Genomic DNA, 22,367 nt, shown 5'->3' on the forward strand with positions numbered 1-22,367 from the left:
AAATGGGTATCTTCAACCTGATACGTCGGTGGGCTCATTGCTTGAACGCATACCGCTATTTTGCCCAATTATCATACCGATTCTGGACTGTACAGTCTTCGAACTAAAACTTTTTGACCGCCGCTCATAATTAAAGCAGCTATAGCGCTGCAGTTCCGGATGTTGCAAGACTTTCATAAACTTGATTATTACTGTAAACGTAGATTTTAAGTGCTATTATGAGGCCACAAATTGACCGGAAGGATTTGCTATGTGTTCTAAAATGTATATAAGTGAAATTTATGTTCAAAGACCTTATACAGTGATCGTGTTGTAAGAAAATGTATTGAGTGGGGTAATGGTCATGTGACGGAGTCTTTAAATAAGCAAGCATAACACAGCTAAGCGTCTTTTGTCTTTGTTCAGTTTTGTAAGGTCTTCGTCTTCGTCGTGACCGAGCGAGGTGGCGCACTGGTTAGCACGATGGACTCGCATTCGCTAGGACGACGGTTCAAATCAGCGTCCGGCCATCCTGATTCAGGTTTTCCGTGATTTCCCTAAATCGCTCCAGGCGATGGTTCCTTTGAAAGGGCAGGTCGACTTCCTTCCCCATCTTTCCCTAATCCAATCGGACCGATGACCTGGTTGTTTGATCCCGTCCCCCAAATGAACTAACCAACCAGTCTTTGTCGGGTTTGGGCGGTCATTCTGTATTAGTGGAAATATTTTGATGCTACTAGTTGAACACTTGTAAATATTTCGGTACTTTGAATTCGTTTGGAACTTAGAATTTTCAAGTCCCTTTCAGTGAGTGTGTGGCCACGCGAATTTTATCATTATTTAAGTGTTTATAAATGGCTATGAACTGAAGTGATCTTGCTTCACTGTATGAATTCAGTTGTGCGACGAACCCTTTCGGAATTGGTAATGATAACTTCGGAGATAATGAACCCCTGCCGAGCCGTTTAAAATTTTGCTAATGGTCTCTCGTGAATTAATGCTTTGCTTCAAGCAATTATTCCACATTTGCTCTTCTTATTTTTGTTGTCCCTTTGCCCCGGATCGGCGTAGGGTCGGCACTGTTATTGACGGATTTGGCACGGTTGATTTAGGGGGTGGCCGGATGCCCTTCCTGTCGCCACCCCGTTCGATGCGGGACCGGCGCATGTGCCCGTCCCGAAAGTGGCACTTTAACACGCAAGGTTACCTATGCGGATACTTATTCCACATTTGCTACTGTCTGCATATGCTCTTCTTGCACAGCGCAACTACGCTCATGCTCAGAAATTAAGGATAATGCTGATACGTGGTGAAACAACGCTCTGATGGGCGGTTTGCGGGCTTCAATCACCTCGGGGTATGATCATGCGGTGCATTTGACCTGCGGTCGTCACACGGTGGCGCTAGCAGCAGTCCACATACGCAGAGGTATGTTGCTGCATGTCAGAGAACGGTGCAGCAAGTAAGTGTGCAGACGTTTTCAGACGTGTTAATAGTGACTGTGTGTTGAAAATGGCTCACATAACACAGATTGAAGACGTTATGAGGGGGTAGAATACTAGGGCGACTGGAGGCTGGTCAAACCCAGCAGGTCGTAGCACGGGCCCTCCGTGTGCCACAAAGTGTGATCTCGAGATTATGGCAACGATTCCAGCAGACAGGAAACGTGTCCAGGCGCTACAGTACGGGACGTCCACAGTGTACAACACCACAAGAAGACCGATATCTCACCATCAGTGCCCGCAGACGGCCACGAAATACTGCAGGTAGCCTTGCTCAGGACCTTATCGCAGCCACTGGAACAGTTGTCTCCAGACACACAGTCTACAGACGACTGAACAGACATGGTTTATTCGCCCGGAGACCTGCAGGGTGCATTCCACTGATCCCTGGCCACAGGAGAGCCCGTAAAACCTGGTTTCAAGAACACAGTACATGGTCACTGGAACAGTGGTCCCAGGCTATGTTCACGAACGAATCCAGGTATATTCTGAACAATGATACTCGCCGGATTTTCATCTGGCGTGAATCAGAAACCAGATACCAAACCCGTAATTTCCTTGAAAGGGACCTGTATGGAGGTCGTGGTTTGAAGGTGTGCCATGGGATTATGATTGGTGCACATACACCCCTGCATTACTTTGGCAGAGGAACTGTAACAGGTCAGGTGTAACAGGACGTCATTTTGCACCAGTATGTCAGCCTTTTCAGGGGTGCAGTGGGCCCCACCTTCTTCCTGATGGATGGTGAAGCACGGCCCCACCGAGCTGCCATCGTGGAGGAGTACCTTGAAACAGAAGATATCAAGTAATGGAGTGGCCTGCCTGTTCTCCATATCTAAACCCCATCGAGCACGTCTGGGATGCTCTCGGTGGATGTATAGCTGCACTTCTTCAAACCCCTAGGACACTTCAGGAGCTCCGATAGGCACTGGTGTAAGAATGGGAAGCCATACCCCAGCAGCTGCTCGACCAGCTGATCCAGAGTATGCCAACCCGTTGTGCGGCCTGTGTACGTGTGCATGGTGATCATATCCCATATTGATGTCGGGGCACATGCGCAGGAAACAGTGGTATTTTGTAGCACATGTGTTTCGGGACGGTTTTCTCAACTTATCACCAATACCGTGGACTTAGAGATCTGTGTCGTTTTTGTTCCCTATGTGCTTATGCTATTAGCGCCAGTTGTGTGTAGTGCCACGTTGTGTAACACCATATTCTGCAATTATTCTTAATTTATGAGCATGAGTGTATATATGCTTTGCTGCTTTGAATAATGTATAGATGATTTATCAGTTTCATGTGTGACCATCATTCACATATATTTGTGTGCTTATTGAACTTTTGGTTAAAATTCTAAACCAAAATAACATAATAAAACCTTGTACGAAACTGAAAAATTTTGAATATAAGTGCATGCACGAACGATAAGTAAGCAGTAAAACGAGAAGTATAGACAATAAATATAATCCGCAGCAAAGATAGTTGGTATTTTCTGTTTTAGAGTGTTTGCTTATATCAAGTACGAATTTTGTGTTTTGTATTGAAGTATTGTTATTAATGAGATTCTTTTGAGTGTGGGTTTTGAAAAAACTTAGCAGAGTCGTAGAGAAAATTGTAAGAAAATTTGTAAGAAGTTGAATGATCAATATTTTGTAACAATTATGTTAGAAACTAGATTAACGCAACCTTATGAGCATAATGACATGTGAAATTTCTTATTGCCTTCATATCTACTGAAAGTGGGTATGTGCAATTACTAGTCGTGAATAAATAGTGTAACATAATTCCCAAGTTAATGTTAAAAAGAATCTGTACTGATACGCATCTATTATGTCACGACCACTATCATTCAAGGGAACATCACCTGGTTACACTGCCAACAGACTTCATAATAAATCCGCAAAAATATCCAGCTGTTTCCAGTAACGTTAAAGGCAAATTCTGCAACTCGAAGATCATATAAACACTCTGCTGACTGCCTAGCTAAAGCACGGCGAGTAGCCAGTGCCGACAAAGTGGCATTGTGCTGTCTTTTAAACCCTGTTGTGAATGCGTAAATTTAGCATCGTCCATCATATTTAGATATGTCTACAGTTCTAAATTTTCATTCAATTACTGCACTACCCGCCTATAATATGACATGAGCAAGAATGTGAACTAAATTGAAACACACAACCGTTTTCATATGTTGTCTGTAAAGAAGCGTATCTGTTTAAAATTATTCAATTAGGTTCGTTGATTACTTTCAAACAAACTTAGTTCACTCTTGAATATCACTTCACTTTTACAACAGGGAGACACACAACACTGAAATCGGCGAATTTTACTGAAAGGTTTCGGAGCTTCAGCCGACGAAGTTTTTTGCTCCGACGCCAGCAAAGAATGGTAGAAGCTAAAATAGTTTCTTATAGTATAGATTTTGATATACAATCAACTTACCTTTACGTGGAATCTTTTTACAATGGCAAATATACACTCCTGGAAATTGAAATAAGAACACCGTGAATTCATTGTCCCAGGAAGGGGAAACTTTATTGACACATTCCTGGGGTCAGATACATCACATGATCACACTGACAGAACCACAGGCACGTAGACACAGGCCACAGAGCATGCACAATGTCGGCACTAGTACAGTGTATATCCACCTTTCGCAGCAATGCAGGCTGCTATTCTCCCATGGAGACGATCGTAGAGATGCTGGATGTAGTCCTGTGGAACGGCTTGCCATGCCATTTCCACCTGGCGCCTCAGCTGGACCAGCGTTCGTGCTGGACGTGCAGACCGCGTGAGACGACGCTTCATCCAGTCCCAAACATGCTCAATGGGGGACAGATCCGGAGATCTTGCTGGCCAGGGTAGTTGACTTACACCTTCTAGAGCACGTTGGGTGGCACGGGATACATGCGGACGTGCATTGTCCTGTTGGAACAGCAAGTTCCCTTGCCGGTCTCGGAATGGTAGAACGATGGGTTCGATGACGGTTTGTATGTACCGTGCACTATTCAGTGTCCCCTCGACGATCACCAGTGGTGTACGGCCAGTGTAGGAGATCGCTCCCACACCATGATGCCGGGTGTTGGCCCTGTGTGCCTCGGTCGTATGCAGTCCTGATTGTGGCGCTCACCTGCACGGCGCCAAACACGCATACGACCATCATTGGCACCAAGGCAGAAGCGACTCTCATCGCTGAAGACGACACGTCTCCATTCGTCCCTCCATTCACGCCTGTCGCGACACCACTGGAGGCGGGCTGCACGATGTTGGGGCGTGAGCGGAAGACGGCCTAACGATGTGCGGGACCGTAGCCCAGCTTCATGGAGACGGTTGCGAATGGTCCTCGCCGATACCCCAGGAGCAACAGTGTCCCTAATTTGCTGGGAAGTGGCGGTGCGGTCCTCTACGGCACTGCGTAGGATCCTACGGTCTTGGCGTGCATCCGTGCGTCGCTGCGGTCCGGTCCCAGGTCGACGGGCACGTGCACCTTCCGCCGACCACTGGCGACAACATCGATGTACTGTGGAGACCTCACGCCCCACGTGTTGAGCAATTCGGCGGTACGTCCACCCGGCCTCCCGCATGCCCACTATACGCCCTCGCTCAAAGTCCGTCAACTGCACATACGGTTCACGTCCACGCTGTCGCGGCATGCTACCAGTGTTAAAGACTGCGATGGAGCTCCGTATGCCACGGCAAACTGGCTGACACTGACGGCGGCGGTGCACAAATGCTGCGCAGCTAGCGCCATTCGACGGCCAACACCGCGGTTCCTAGTGTGTCCGCTGTGCCGTGCGTGTGATCATTGCTTGTACAGCCCTCTCGCAGTGTCCGGAGCAAGTATGGTGGGTCTGACACACCGGTGTCAATGTGTTCTTTTTTCCATTTCCAGGAGTGTATATGTCTGAACAATTTGGCAATTTAAACTCGACGCATAAGGCTTTCATGAAATGGTTAATTTTAATGATGAACAGTCTCAGTTGCACCTTTTACCTGGAAATTTACCTAGGTTTCAGTCGGGATAACCCAACCTTCTTCAGAGTAACAGTATCTATCGTTTGTCCATAGTGGACATCGTCAAGGTAACACAATAAATCCATAAATTATCGTCAGAATGTAAAACTTATCCCGCACTGCCTCGGCCCCACTTCGCGACCGCGATGCGGCAGCCACGAGTGCTGTATTGAAACTGACCGTAGCGTCATGAGGCCCGCTTAAGCGGACACAATACCTTGCGCCTGCGCATAAACTGTATGATAGTTCCTTGTTGGGACAAGACGTGAACTCCTGACCTTGAATTTACTAGTAAAGTGAAATAAAAAGTTTAGCTGAGGAAAATGGCATATACAGGGTGTTACAAAAAGGTACGGCCAAAAGTTTCACGAAACATTCCTCACACACAAAGAAAGAAAATATGTTATGTGGACATGTGTCCGGAAACGCTTACTTTCCATGTTAGAGCTCATTTTATTACTTCTCTTCACATCACATTAATCATGGAATGGAAACACACAGCAGCAGAACGTACCAGCGTGACTTCAAACACTTTGTTACAGGAAATGTTCAAAATGTCTTCCGTTAGCGATGATACATGCATCCACCCTCCGTCGCATGGAATCCCTGATGTGCTGATGCAGCCCTGGAGAATGGCGTATTGTATCACAGCCGTCCACAATACGAGCACGAAGAGTCTCTCCATTTGGTACGGGGGTTGCGTAGACAAGAGCTTTCAAATGCCCCCATAAATGAAAGTCAAGAGGGTTGAGGTCAGGAGAGCGCGGAGGCCATGAAATTGGTCCGCCTCTACCAACCCATCGGTCACCGAATCTGTTGTTGAGAAGCGTACAAACACTTCGACTGAAATGTGCAGGAGCTCCATCGTGCATGAACCACATGTAAAGTCACATGTTCTAGCAGCACACGTAGAGTATCCCGTATGAAATCATGATAACGTGCTCCATTGAGCGTAGGTGGAAGAACATGGGGCCCAATCAAGACATCACCAACAATGCCTGCCCAAACGTTCACAGAAAATCTGTGTTGATGACGTGATTGCACAATTGCGTGCGGATTCTCGTGAGCCCTCACATGTTGATTGTAAAAATTTACAATTTGATCGCGTTGGAATGAAGCCTCATCCGTAAAGAGAACATTTGCACTGAAATGAGGATTGACACATCGTTGGATGAACCATTCGCAGAAGTGTACCCGTGGAGGCCAATCAGCTACTGATGGTGCCTGCACACGCTGTACATGGTGCGGAAACAACTGGTTCTCCCGTAGCACTCTCCATACAGTGACGTGGTCAACGTTACCTTGTACAGCAGCAACTTCTCTGATGCTCACATTAGGGTTATCGTCAACTGCACGAAGAATTGCATCGTCCATTGCAGGTGTCCTCGTCGTTCTAGGTCTTCCCCAGTCACGAGTCATAGGCTGGAATGTTCCGTGCTCCCTAAGGCGCCGATCAATTGCTTCGAACGTCTTCCTGTCGGGACACCTTCGTTCTGGAAATCTGTTTCGATACAAACGTACCGCGCCACGGCCATTGCCCCGAGCTAATCCATACATCAAATGGGCATCTGCCAACTCCACATTTGTAAACATTGCACTGACTGCAAAACCACATTCGTGATGAACACTAACCTGTTGATGCTACGTACTGATGTGCTTGATGCTAGTACTGTAGAGCAATGAGTCGCATGTCAACACAAGCACCGAAGTCAACATTACCTTCCTTCAATTGGGCCAATTGGCGGTGAATCGAGGAAGTACAGTACATACTGACAAAACTAAAATGAGCTCTAACATGGAAATTAAGCGTTTCTGGCCACATGTCCACATAACATCTTTTCTTTATTTGTGTGTGAGGAATGTTTCCTGAAAGTTTGACCGTACCTTTTTGTAACAAAAAAAATGGTTCAAATGGCTCTGAGCACTATGCGACTTAACTTCTGAGGTCATCAGTCGCCTAGAACTTAGAACTAATTAAACCTAACTAACCTAAGGACATCACACACATCCATGCCCGAGGCAGGATTCGAACCTGCGACCGCAGCGGTCACGCGGTTCCAGACTGAAGCGCCTTTAACCGGACGGCCACACCGGCCGGCTTTTTGTAACACCCTGTATGTATAGAACGTACTTAGATCGATTGTCTTAACATTTACGAAGTATTCATTGGTCATGATATGAGGAAGACATCATGTGCTTACAAGGTATGGCCTATCTAGGAAAATTTTTGTGCATAAGCATGAAGTTTAATCACCTAAAAAGATCTTGGGGGGTGGGAAGGTTAATATAAAGCCAACATCGTCATTGTTACGACTAGGTCCAGAAAATTTTTTAAGACGTAATTGCTAGCTATGGTTACATCGCATGGACATCCTACTGACTTAGCACACAAATGGTCACGATTGAACTTATGAACAAGTCTATATCTAATCTGTAACATTCGGCAACATAGGCCATATAAATTGGCTGGTCATTATTCAAGATTAGTATATTTGACCTGAAACGGTCCAGAATCAAGTCGAAAACTAATGCACGCGCCTGATTGAGCTTCTTGGATAAGTTATGGTTATGAGTTGCAGAAAACACTATAGTAGGGGATAATGTGGCGGCAATGGGGTACTCAATTTGCCTTCATGGAGGTGATGCACACACATACTGTAAAAACTATGTGTGGACCACTGCCATCACAATTCGGGCCTGGAGACCACTGCCATTGAACTTAGGGAATGACAGCGGAACTAAAGTTAAAGTGAGACTTGGCAAACATCACTCCAGTCAACACACTTAAAAACTATTGACCGTCATAGGTCAATTGTGCTCTAAGCTAAAGTGTGACTTGGCGAACATCGCTCCAATCAACACACTTAAAAACTATTGACCGACGTAAGTCAATTATGCTCAAAGCTAAAGTGTGACTTGGCGAACATCGCTCTGGTCAACACACTTAATATAATTGACCGACATAGGTCAATATGTACTTAAAGAACTAGTCTAAATTATGGGAGGATGATGGGAAATGGTTAAATTATGATACGATTTGGCGAGCAACGCTCCAAGGACACCGTTAAACGTCATTGAGTATGATCAATTCAAACTGATCCGGCTAGTCTGAACCAAAACTTCGTATCCAATAGATTGTGGCAAGGTGACATTACCCTCTAGTGATACTTATATGGATATGATTGCCATTAATTAAGTTAATAAAAAGTTGTGTGTGACTAGGTGATAGCACCACTGCTGTCATACATACATAGTATTGACCACATTCGGTCATATTGAAGGATTATGTGGTAGCACCTTTATTCTGTGGTGATCGGCATTCCGGTTACTACACGTATATACCGACGAAGTTATTATCCACTAATTAAATCAAGTATTGAAACCGTTCTTAATTCTAGAACGTGCAAAGAAGAAGGTTGGGCAATCCCGACTGAAACCTAGGTAAATTTCTAGGTAAACAGTGCAAATGAGGCTATTCATTATTTTAAAAAAATTAAAATTAATATTACAGAATCGATCTGCTCCGATTATATGAAAATAATTGACTGAATTCTATTTGAAAAAAAACATTAATCAGCATTAAATAATTGTTCTCAGCATTTTCAATCTGAAATAAAACTATAACTCTTGCCCATAAAATCATATAAATATATTACAGCTAATGGCGGCGCTGCAGCTCGTCCGCAGCGAAGCAAAGATGGAATGCAGAGAATCAGGATTAGTAATGTTCTTACAGAAAATATGAGATAAACTTGAATAACACTATTCTCCATTTTTCTCCAATAATTTACAATATGTAGTTTACATAATTGTAATAATACCAGACCTTATCATAGGCGGCAGATTAAAGTGCGTCTTGCTAGCATCATGGCTACTCGAATAAGAAGAAAGAATGCAACGAAAAATCAGTGATAATTGTTCTTATGATTGAAAGATATCATTGTTTTCAGTCTATTTTCTGTGGCTTATGAAGATACTGTTGTACTGTCTCTGCACTAGCAAAACCAAACCGTTTCTCTGACAAAACACTTGTCTCTCACGATATCACATATTTAAAAAAATGTTTTTATCGACTATAAAATAGGGGCGTGGATGCTATAGCATATTGTGTATTCCAGACGGCCCGGATCATCTTGACACAATAAATGCGTATCAGCACAACCAAGGACTTTGTTATTCATATCAACCAGAATCAGGTGAAGAACTACAGATGATCACAATTATTACTCGCAGTACTATAGTCTGACGTATTTATAAGCGAATAAGGTCGAGGGAGGATCGGAAAGTAACGCTCTATATTTTCTATTTTTTCTCCTGGTATTGCAGCTGGAATGTTGAAATTTCACGGCTTTGTTTCAGGTTTGCACTAAAGAAGATATTTGGTTTTCGTGTGCAGCTCTAGCGGGAGATGCCTGAAATACGAAACGAACATGGCGCGCATGTTAAGTGTCGTCAACTTGTGAAGAGCAGCATAGTGTAGTTCCACATTTGGTGGCCGAAGGGCATAAATCGAGCGAAATTCACAGGGATATGCGTGACTTGTATCGGGACGACTGTTCAGTAACAACGTCTCCAGGTGGAGTGCATTCTTGCAAGAGGGTCGTGTGAACCTTACAATGTGCCACACTCCGGGCGGCGGGTGACAGCTGCAACCTTGCAGAATGTCGGAGCCAATGAGGCAGCAATTTTGACCGACCGACAACTGCAATCTTTTCGCAGCAGTTCAACATCTCGTATGATGATGTGTGTCACACTGTTCGTGACCCATTGAAATTTCATAAAGTTAGTGCTCACTGGGTGCCTAAGAACCTGACAGATGACCACAAGGGCCAACGAATGATGACAAACTTGGATCACTTAACGCGTCACATCGCAGAAGGGCACAACTTTCTGAAAGCAATCGTCACTGGTGATGAGTCGCTGATGTACCACTACACGTCCGAAACCAAGCAGGCCTTTATGAAGCGGAAATACGCTCTTTCCCCAGCAGAAAAAAAATTTTCAGAGTGATTCAATCTGCTAGAAAAATACTTGACTGGGATATGCATGGTGTGTTATTGGAGTACTGAGTATGCTGCAGCCTACATTGTAGCATTGGTTAAGTTGCGTCATCCCCTTTTTGACAGAAGTCACAACATTAATGCTGACGATGTCAAACTTCTTGACAACAATGCTCGCTCCCATGCTGCTACTCCTGTCCGCGAGAAAACCGCCAGATTTGGGTAGGAGGTGCTACAGCATCCACCTTACAGTCTGGACGTTGCATCGTCGACCTTCATCTGTGTAGTCCAATGAAGAAATTCCTGGCCGTCAAACGCTTTGCAACAGATGCAGAAGTGAAATCAGCAGTCGGCACACGGCTATACTCCTACCAATCGCACTACTACGAACATGGCACATTGAAACTGGTACCTCGATGAGACAAATGTGTTTAGGACATTAGTGTATATGTAGAAAAGTAGATAAAAGATGTTAAGTTCATTTATAATTTTTTGTTTTGTTACCTATTAAACTTTTCGCCAGTAAAATTATTGTGTGTTACTTTCCGATCTTGCCTCGTATTCCGTACAAAATCTATCTGACATAAGCTTATGTGTTGCGACTGGATAGAATGGTTCAAATGGCTCTGAGCACTATGGGACTTAACATCTTAGGTCATCAGTCCCCTAGAACTTAGAACTACTTAAACCTAACTAACCTATGGACATCACACAACACCCAGCCATCACGAGGCAGAGAAAATCCCTGACCCCGCCGGGAATCGAACCCGGGAACCCGGGCGTGGGGACTGGATAGAATATTATTTGCTAAAATGCTGGTATCAACTTGTAGATTCCACAAAATATTACTCTCTAAATTCCTAGCTCATGACCCACAAGTGCATCTGCACGAAGAACAAATTGAAATTTAGTTGAAGGCCACTGCTCAAAGACCCTCGAAAATGGTGACTGTATTTCTAAGAGTTGACTACACTAAAATCTGGGACTCAACTAAAGCATTTGTAGGATTTACCGTAAAAACTAACCACAAAGTTCAATAAATGCAGGCACAAATTTGCGGTGAAAAATAATGTTCATTACTCATAGGATTTTTAATATGTAACAAAACGGTATTTATTCACTTTTTCTTCAACATATGTCACTGCGTAATAATTTTTATCACTGAATTAATGAGCGTCTGAGTACGAACCTAAGCCATACTGGAGCAGTAGCTTACGTTATGTATCGCATATACTTCTAGAAAAATCTCGGAAAATAAATCAAACCTCGTTTAACGCTAGTTAAAGCTCCACTGTTGGTCTCCTACCAGTGTTCTATGGCTGGCGTCTTCGGTTAATAATCAAAATGTTCTCAGTACCGGATTAGAAGCCTGCCATCGTTTAAATGTTGGATAAAAATCATCAACAATGGCGGCCGAAGACTTCAGACATAAGAAATCGTCCTCATTCTGCTAGCGGTCTTGTCAAAGATGTCAGAGGCGGAAAAATCAACAATGATCAACCGCTTGGGGATGCAGGAGGCACTGGAAACTGTGCATTAAAGACACATACTGTATATCCATAGCATTGTGGCCAGTCATGATGATCTCTCCATTGGCAAAAGATTCTGGACTAGTCCCCCAACCGGATTTCCAGGAGGTGAGAGGAGGTAGCCATGAGAAAAAGATTGAATAACAAACTTAAGAATAACGTTCTGCGTGTCGGGACGTGGAATATCAGAAACTCTAAAAACTGGAAACGGAAATGCTTGGACTAAATCTAGATATAGTGGTGGTGAGTGAAGTGAAATGGAAAGAAGACAAGAATTTCTGGTCAGATGAGTATAGGGTATATCACCAGCAGCAGAAAATTGTATAACGGTAGTGGGATTCGTTATGAATAGGGTAATATTAGCTGCAGCAAAAAATGTTATAACGACAGTAGAACTCGTTATGAAGATAAAGGAAAGTCAGAGAGCGAATACTATGAACAGTTCGGTGATAAGGTTATTCTCATCAGAATCGACAGGAAACCGACACCGACAACAATAGTTCAGTCATACATGCCGACGACATAAGCTGAAGATTAAGAGATAGAGAAAGCATATCAAGATACTGAAAGGGTAATACAATACATAAATGGAGGTGAAGATCTCATGGGGGACTGGAACGCAGTTGTAGGGGAAGGAGCAGAAGGAAAGGTTACAGGAGAATATGGGCTTGGGACAAGGAATGAGAAATGAGAAAGATTAATTGAGTTCTGTAGCAAATTTCAGCTAGTAATAGCGAATTCTCTGTTCAAGAATCTCAAGAGGAGGATGTATACTTGGAAAAGGCCGGGTCATAAGGGAAGATTTCAGTTAGATTACATCATGGTCAGGCAGAGATACCGAAATCAGATACTGAATTATCAGACGTACCCAGGAGTAGATATAGACTCGGATCAAAATGTAGTAGAGATGAAGAGTAGACTGAAGTTTAAGAGATTAGTCAGGAAGAATTAATATGCAAAGCAGTGGGACAGGGAAGTACTAAGGAATGACGAAATACGTTTGAAGTTCTCTAAAACTATAGAAACGGCAGTGAGGAATAGCTCAGTTGGCAGTACAATTGAAGGGGAATGGACATCTGTAAAAGGGGCAATCACAGAAGTTGAGAACATAGGCACAAAGAAGGTAACTGCGAAGAAACCATGGCTAACAGAAGTAATACATCAGTTGACCGATGAAAGATGGAAGTACAAAAATGTTCAAGGAAATTCAGGAACACAGAAATACAAGCCGCCGGGGAATGAAATAAATAGGAAATGCAGAGAAGCTAAGACGAAATGGCTGCATGAAAAATTTGAAGAAATCCAAAAAGAAATGATTGTCAGAAGGACTGATTCAGCATATAGGAAAGTCAAAACAACAAAATTAAAAGCAAAGGTGGTGACATTAAGAACGCAGCGGGAATTACACTGTTAAATGAAGATGAAAAAGCGGAGAGGTGAAAAGAGAACATTGAGGGCCTCTATGAGTGGGAAGATTTGTCGATATGATACAAGAAGGAACAGGAGTCGATTTAGAAGAGATAAGGGATCCAGTATCAGAATTAGAATTTAAGACAGCTTTGGAGGACTTAAGATCAAATAAGACAAAAGATACAGATAACATTCCATCAGAATTCTTAAAATCACTGGGGGACGTGGCAACAAAACGACTGTTCGCATTGGTGTGTAGAAATATCATCCACACAATTCCCAAGACGCCAAGAGCTGAATAGTACGAGAATTATCGCACAATCACCTTAACAGCTCATACATCCCAGATGCTGGCAAGAATAATGTACAGAAGGATGGAAAAGAAAACTGAGAGTGTGTTAGATGACGATCAGTTTGGCTGCAGGAAAGGTAACGGCACCAGAGAAGCAATTCAGACGTTGTGGTTGATAATGGAAGCAAGAGTAAAGAAAAGTCAAGATAAGTTCTTAGGATTTGTCGACCTAGGGAAAGCGTGCGACAATGTAAAACGGTGCAAGGTGTTGGAAATTCTGAGAAAAATAGGGGTTTGCTATAGGGAGAGTCGAATAAATTACAATGTGTACAAGAGCCAAGAGGAAATAATAAGAACGGACGAACAAGAACGAAGTGCTCATATTAAAAGGGATGTAAGATAGTCTTTCACCCCTATTGTTCAATCTGTACATCGAAGAAGCTATGATGGAAATAAAAAAGGAGTGTTCATGAATGGAATTAAAATTCAAGGTGAAAGAATATCAATGATACGATTTCAATGATATGATTCGCTGATGAGATTGTTATCCCGTCTGGAAGCAAAGAAGAATTACATGATCTGCGGAATGGGATGAACAATCTAATGAGTACAGAATGTGGACCTAGAGTAAACCAAACAAAAACAGAAGTAATGAGAAGCAGCAGAAATGATAACAGCGAGAAACTTTACATCAGAATTGATGGGTACGAAGTAGATGAAGTTAAGGAATTCTGCTACCTAGGCAACAAAATAACCAATGACGGACGGAGCAAGGAGGACATCAAAAGCAAACTAGCACTGGCAAGGGTATTCTTAGCCTAGAAAAGGCTACAAACACCATAGGCCTTGATTTGAAGAAGAAATTTCTGAGAATGTATGTTTGGAGCACAGCATTGTATGGTAATGAAACGTGGACTATGGGGAAACCAGAACAGAAGAGAATCGAAGCATTTGAGATATGGTGCTCTAGACGAATGTTGAACATTAGGTGCACTAATAAGGTAAGGAATGAGGAGGTTCTACGCAGAATCGAAGAGGAAAGGAATATGTGGAAAACACTGACAAGGGACGGGGTCATAGGATATCTGTTAAGACATCAGGGAATTACTTCCATGGTACTAGAGGGACCTGTAGAGGGCAAAAACTGCAGAGGAAAGAGGAAGACAGAGATTGGAACACATCCAGCAAGTAATAGAGGTCTTAGGTTGCAAATGTTTCTCTGAGATGAAGAAGCTGACACAGCAGAAAAATTCGTGGCGGGCTGCATCAAACCTCTCAGAAGACGAATGACGCTCCCCACCCCCTCCAAAAAGAAAAAAAAGAAAAAATCAGTGTGTCCGCCTGTCCGTCCATCTGTTAAACCCATTTTTCTCAGGAACAAGTGGATGTATCAAGTTGAAATTGATGCCACTTCGTAAGGTCTATAGTTCCTTGGTGCTGTAGTAAGTGCAAGCTTCTAAGTCATTGCAGTCGCAAGATAGGACTATTTATGTCACATGTTTTGATAGTCGCAAACTAACTCATTGAAACCCATAGGGTACTTTCCGTGTATGTAGAATCATGATATTTGGCTGGAAGCAAGGTAAGGGAAAAATTCGAAAATTGTTAATTAGCAATTATAACTCACAAAAATATTTCTCTTATTATTTGCTGTACGACTTCAAATTTAAAATTAAAACACTCTCGAAAGTCGTATACTCCTTTTCTCACCGATTCTTCGGAGAAACTTCTCATTTGTTATCTTATAAGCCAATATAATTTTCAACGTTCTTCTGTAGTACATTCTTCGAATGTTTCGATTCTTTTCTTTTCACGTTTTCCCACAGCCACTGTTTCACTACCATACAGTGCTCCAAACGTACATTCTCAGAAATTTCGTCCTCAAATAAAGGCCTATGTCTGATACTAGTAGACTTCTCTTGGCCAGGAATGTCCTTTCTGCCAGGGCCAGTCTGCTTTTTATGTCCTCCTTGCTGCGTCCGTTATGGATATTTTGCTGCCTTGGTAGCATAATATCTTAATTTCATCTATTTCGTGATCACCAGTCCTAATGTTAAGATTTCCGCTGTTCTCATTTTGCCACTTATTATTATTTTCGTCATTCTTCGATTTACTCTCAGACATTCCGTATTCATTAGCTTTTCATTCCATTCAGAAAATCCTATACCACTTCTTCACTATCACGGAGACTATCTCATCATTGATATCTTTTCGCCTTCGAATTTTAATCCAACTCCTGAACTTTTATTTTCTTCATTGTTTCTTCGATGTATAGACTGAAAATTGGGAGTGAAAGACTACATCCCTGTCTTACACCTCTTTTAATTCGAGCACTTCGTTTTCCACACATCTTGTTCCCTCTTTGTTCTTGTAAACTGCTTCAATGATGCTTGGAGTAAAATAAAATGTAGTTCTAGTAATACTGTGAGAACATGTTTGTAACGCTTGCATTGCAGAATACCCAACTTTCACTATAGCTTACCGCTATTTTTCTCAACATTTTGAACATCTTGCGCCATTTAACATCATCGAACGCTTTTTCAGGGTCAACAAATCCTATGAATGTGAACTGATTTTTCTTTGGTCTTACTTCCATTATCAACTAGAATTGTCTCTTTAGTGTCTTTACCTTTCCTAAAGACAAACAGATCGTCACGTAACACATCCTCGATTTTCTTTTTAGCACCTCTGTATACAGTTCTTATCAGCAACCTGGATACATGAGCCCTTACGCCGATTATGGGATAATTCTCGCACATGTCGGCTCTTGCGATCGTCAGAACTGTGTTTTTCCGGAAATCAGATGGTATATCGCCAGACTCACACGTTCTACACACCAGCGTGAATAGTCGTTGGTTGCCACTTCCCGCAATGATTTTAGAAATTATATTGAAATGTCTTCCAAAGCCCTTTTAAATTCCGATTCAAATACTGGATGCCCTATCTCTTCTATATAAACTGCTGTTTCTTCTTCTATCACATTATCAGACAAGTCTTTCCCTCGCATAGACCTTCAATGTCCTCTTTCCACTCATCCGCTCTCTCTTCTCCATTTAACAGTGTAATTCCCATCCATTGCACTCTTAATGTTGCCACCCTTCCTTTTCATTTCGCCAAAGGTTGCATTGAGCTTTCTACATGCATTTCTTTTTCGATTTCTTATGCAGCCATTTTATTCCTAATAAAGCTTCCGATCCTCTCTAAACGAATATGTAGGCAATAGAGGTAATAAAAGAGGTTATATACCCATCTAAGTAAAAAGAAACGCAAAGGAACTGGTCCGCCTCCACTTGGCGGGGACAGGTCATATCGAGGGCCGCTCACTATAGATAAGTGGCCAGGTAACCTGACTGGGTATTTTAAAACGGAAAAGCAGCCCCCGGATTTCAGTCCAGAGTGGCCGACATGCCTTCTCAGCTGTCAGATACGCGCCATTTCCACCGCGCTGCCCCGTACACCTCAAACAGAACGCGTGCGCGTAGCCACGTCTGCTTTTAAATTTTCCAGTCACTCTTAAAGGTATGTTCACTGTAAGTGTAACAACTGGTTAAGTTTTCACTAAGTTTTTCTACAGTAACTTGACATACCTTCTTTTATTCTACATATAGTCTATTGAATAATTAAACTACTAACTAAAACTTTGCTATAGGAAGGAAAATGTTCATTAAAACACAGTCACTATTGACTAGCCTCTCGACCCACGTTTTCGCCGCCTGCTTCCACCCACGCACAGACACCGGCTACTAAATTCTTGATTATCGATGGGAGTGCGAGACGGTAAAAGTGTGTGATGAAAAGTATTTTCTCTCTCTCTCTCTCTCTCTCTCTCTCTCTCTCTTTCACACACACACACACACATATTCTTTTTTTTCTTTGTTTTGTTTGTTGTTCTCTAATATCGACCAGGCACGAAAACGTCCATGAATGAGTTTGTTAGTTTTGAGTTCACTTACGAAATAAATATGAATACAACTATGAGAGTTATTGATTTTTGATGCTTAGTTTGCAGTCAGCTCTGAGTATTATTAGTAACTACGCTCCAGTCCCTAAACCTAGTTACAGAAATGTATATCAGACCCATTACGTATTCCAGGCCGTGGCAGCCACGTCTTTGAGACGTCAGCTATGGTCACTTCCCAGCCCGCTGTAGGAACACATCGCTTAGTTTTCTTCCTGCTGGTACTGTAATTGAGACTTGGCAACAAGGCAAGGTATGTTTGGCAACTCTGTGATCGACGAGTTACTTCCTGGTATGCACGAAATTAAGCCTCCAAGTTCACTTGATTTTTCCTGTCATTTCCATTGAGTAATCTGAGTTATTATTGCTTGAGGTGTAACAAAAGAAGGTCAATTTACGTTTTTCAGCCCAAGAAAGTCGTTGCACGTTGAAATCGCTACTAATATAGTCCTTTAAATAGCGATTTACCAGTTCTAGTCACAATTGGCCTCGTAAGAGGAAGCCAAAGGACATATCGCTTCGCTAGCTCTGTGGTAAATTGCTGACCCGTGAAAAAAAGGGTCTGTTACGGTTCACGATTCCAGTGTCGGTGGCTGTAGCGTTTTTATCTCTTCTGTGAAAGGGCTACAGGCAGTCAGATCAAACATCGATAAGAAAATCGCAAGAAAATACTTTCGGCTCATAGTGCAATGGTGAAAAACTTACAGTGCTGCACAACAGGTAACGCCTCTTTCTGCTGTTGACAAGCAAATTTTGGGTTTCTAGGAATACGTAACTTTATTTATGAAATACTACATTTGTATACCTCTTGAGTATGACACAGCATACCAATTAAACACAGGCCCAATCGAAATCTAAGTGAGTAGTGTTTTACTAATTCGTGCTGATAGAGGCACACTTGTGTACAGATACTCAGTTTTATTAAAACAGACTTTCATCGTAAGGTTATCATGCGTAGTTTTATTTCATTTCCTATCATACAGTGCACAATTTTCGTAAGATTTCTTTTAGTGTTGTTAAAACAATAGTAAATTTGAGAGAGAAATTAATCATCAACGATGTATGCGAATTCTCTGATGTTATCTATAACAGTCTGACAACGCACATGCAGTTTATTGATTTGTTCTGAGTTAAAGCTGTCAAACAAGCTTTGAAGAAGAATAAAATGCCACTACCACACGACAGATAATGTAGAAAATACTTTTCTGATATATTTTGGCATTATGCACTCTCCCTATACAGAATACAAAAGTTTAGATATGCATCTGCTGCCTGTCCATCTATTAAACCTAAAAAGAACAAAATGTCGCAGAAATTAGCCCTTTTTCCACATGCGACTATTTTGGGTTGAAAAGTCAAGGGAGTTATGTTCAAAGTTCCATTAGAATGATAACTTCAACAGACAGCAGAATAGCGTTTTAAAAAATGTAGTAGTGAATGTATTCGAACTCGTGACGTTTACCATTACGCTACTAGCTCACATGTAGCTACAGCAGTGCAGAAGTCAACAACTCCTCCAGAACGTCCGCATTCTACACTGCTGTGAGATAATGCATATTACCGGATCTAGACTTCTGAGAGACAGACAGTTCCAGCTTTTCTTTTGCTGTGCACGACGTTCTCAACAAACAGATACCGCAATAGAGTAGCTCAAGTGGAAAGGAACACTTCCTATATAAATTTCTGCATCCTACACTGTTGGCAGTTCTCCGTAAATGGCAGTTACGTGTTTTTATTTCGCTGATATCAAAATTGAGTCGAATGTATGCACTTGGTAGCCGAGGCAGCTAGTTCATGGCGATTCGGTCAACCAAGTAAATGAATGTACTGAACATGCTGCAAACCACTACAGGGAGCCTGTGTGTCAGAATTCTCATTCAGTGTGGCGCAATGGCCTTATGATACAAAAATGAGTGGCAGAGAAGAGGATTTGGTGGTCTGTTGGGTTGATGATAAGTTCATATACTGATGGTTGGGTTCGATTCCACCTTCTCCTGATGATTTTTGATATGGAGAGACAGATTCTATTCTCATCTGACTACGCCAAGTAAAGAAGGTATAATGGCGTTGTGGTCTGAAGTTCACGTTAAACATGATATTCCCTCACTACCAAGTAGAAGTTAGGTTGAACCACAATAAAGTCATCAGTGGCGACATGTAGAAACTCTATCACCAGTAACCTTTCTTATACTAGTTATTTATTTCTAATGACGTAACAAATGCTATGTAGGGTTCACAGGACACTTATTCTATCTTTTATTTGAGCTTCTGTACGTCGATAAAATTGGTTCTGAACTGAGAATGCAGCTCAGACCGCCCTTAACGCGGAATTTGATTCCTTCGTGACAATACAGCTCGACTACAATTTGTTGTTTCTTCAAAACTGCAGATTCCTCAACATCTCCACATATTGCGCGTGAATGGGTTCGAATCCTCGCCCAGCACTAAAGTTTTCACTATGTATTATCAAGATCTAGCATGAGAACACCTATCCGCTGACGGATAATAATTTTTATTTTTAATGTATTTTCATTCGTTCTCAACACTAACGATATCTGACGTTTTTGACTCCCAGTGAGACACAGAACAATTTGTGAGATCAATGTAAGTTCAAGGATGTTATTCCGAGCTGCTGATGGAGAAAAATTCGGTAGCGGGCGTCTCTTTGTGTGTAGTCAACAACGATATGTGTGGGGTTCGATTACGAGTCAGCACTGAACTCTTCGTCATATTATTTCTAGTTCAAACATGCTCACATGTCACTGCTGGTGTAACAAACCCATATTTAACGTTCGTTTTCTCTAGAATATAACAGGAATAGGTGACGGGTTGGAGTCCTCGGAAGGAAAAATTAATGTTTCGTCACGTCATTTCAGTTAAAACATTTTTCTACTACCGAGAAAAGCCGATATGTCACAGTTGATTGTGCTTCGTTAACAATTCGGTTAAGTTCTGGGTTCGAATACCTGTCCGACACAAAGCTTTACCTCACGGCATTTTAGGTAAGTTACTTGTGAAGAAGCAATATTTAACACCTCTTGTAGTTCGCTAACAGGGACAATACATGCTGCGTAGGAATTCGTGTCGGTTAAAAATGTTTACTGTATATAATTTAAAGTTGATATTTGCTAATTGATACTGTCTAAAATCGAGGTATATCACTGTCTGTATGCCAAGTCAGGAATGTCTTAGTTTCCGTCAGTCACGAAATCTTTGCTTAGTCTGCATGACCTGGGCTTGAATCCATATGCAGAACGAGACGTTTCATCGTGTCATTAGAAGTTCATACATATTCTTAACTAGCTACTCGTGAATGACTTAAATTTTTAATGTCATTTTGTGTTAAATAATAAGTATGGTATGTTATTTTGAAGAGGAAATCATGAACATTTCGAACTTACGTCGTGCATTACCTATCTGACGTAATAATGAAAGTGGTAACATTTCAGGTATGTCATTTATTGTAATAAATGTGAGCTTAGAAGCCTTAAGGACAGTCTGATAAGGTGTTCCCTGATATTTTTAGTATCGTGGTGTTGCTTAAAATCTTGAGTTATTGCGATACAGAGCAGTGTTTTCTAGTGGTACTTGTTGGAAACATTTTCAATAGTCAAACGACTGTACCGAGTAGCGATTAGAGGACCTGCTAGACAGCTGCGTTTGCGGGTTGCATGAGAATCAGCCGAAATGGATATTGAATCAGAGACACAGTCCCTTTCACTGTTTAGGGATGTCACTAAACCCGCCCAAAGATGTAAATAACCATGCATGAGCAGCAACTATTAGACGGATGGGGTCCGACAGCCGTTCAGTTCCAGTCGTTCCACCAGGAAGGAGGTACACGGCTCGTGTTGTCTGTAGTTCAACCATGCCTAGACGGTCAATACCGCGGTTCAATTGCATCTACATTGTTACTTTGTGCCAGGACGGGCTTCTCGAAGTGAATCAAAGGAATGTTGTTCGGACATGGATGAGATACAAAGAGGCAGGAGTGGGGGCTAGACTTATTTCCGGTTTACAAGACCTGTGTTTTTTTTAAACTATTAAAACTAATGTTTATATTCTCTGTTTTTACTTCTTTGTTGGTATATTTTGCTGGCGTTTACGTTATTTCTTCTAAACGCAAACATTTATTAATGTTTCTTCCGAGCTTGGAATATATTCTTCTTTCTTTGTTTATATTAATTATTGTTTTTCTTATTGAGTTTGATTATGATTATTTCTTTCCTGCTATTTTTTTAGTTTTTTCTGTTTGTGAAGGTGCTTTAGGTCTTTCTATTTTGGTTTCAATAATTCGGTCTCATGGTAATGATTTTTTAAAATTATTTTGGATTATCCTTATGTTAAAGTATTTATTTATAACTATTTTTTGATCCCTCTTTGTTTACTAAATAATTGTTGGTGGTTGGTTCATTCTTTAATGTTTCTGTCGAGTTCTGTTTTTATGGTTTGTGTTTATTCATATGCTGACTTGAATATAATTAGATATTATTTTGGTATTGATTATTTTTCTTTTAGTTTAATTTTGTTGAGTTTTTTAATTTGTTCTTTAATAATTACGCTAGAGGTTCAGTTTATTTGAGTTCATATCATTCTAATTTTTTTTGTTTTTATGGTTTTAATTTTAATGATTATGCTTTATTGTTCATTTGCTAGATTGAGTCTTCTGTCTTTTTATATATATTT

The sequence above is a fragment of the Schistocerca americana genome, chromosome 1 (assembly GCF_021461395.2).
Source record: "Schistocerca americana isolate TAMUIC-IGC-003095 chromosome 1, iqSchAmer2.1, whole genome shotgun sequence".
NCBI classification, from domain to species: Eukaryota; Metazoa; Arthropoda; class Insecta; order Orthoptera; family Acrididae; genus Schistocerca; species Schistocerca americana.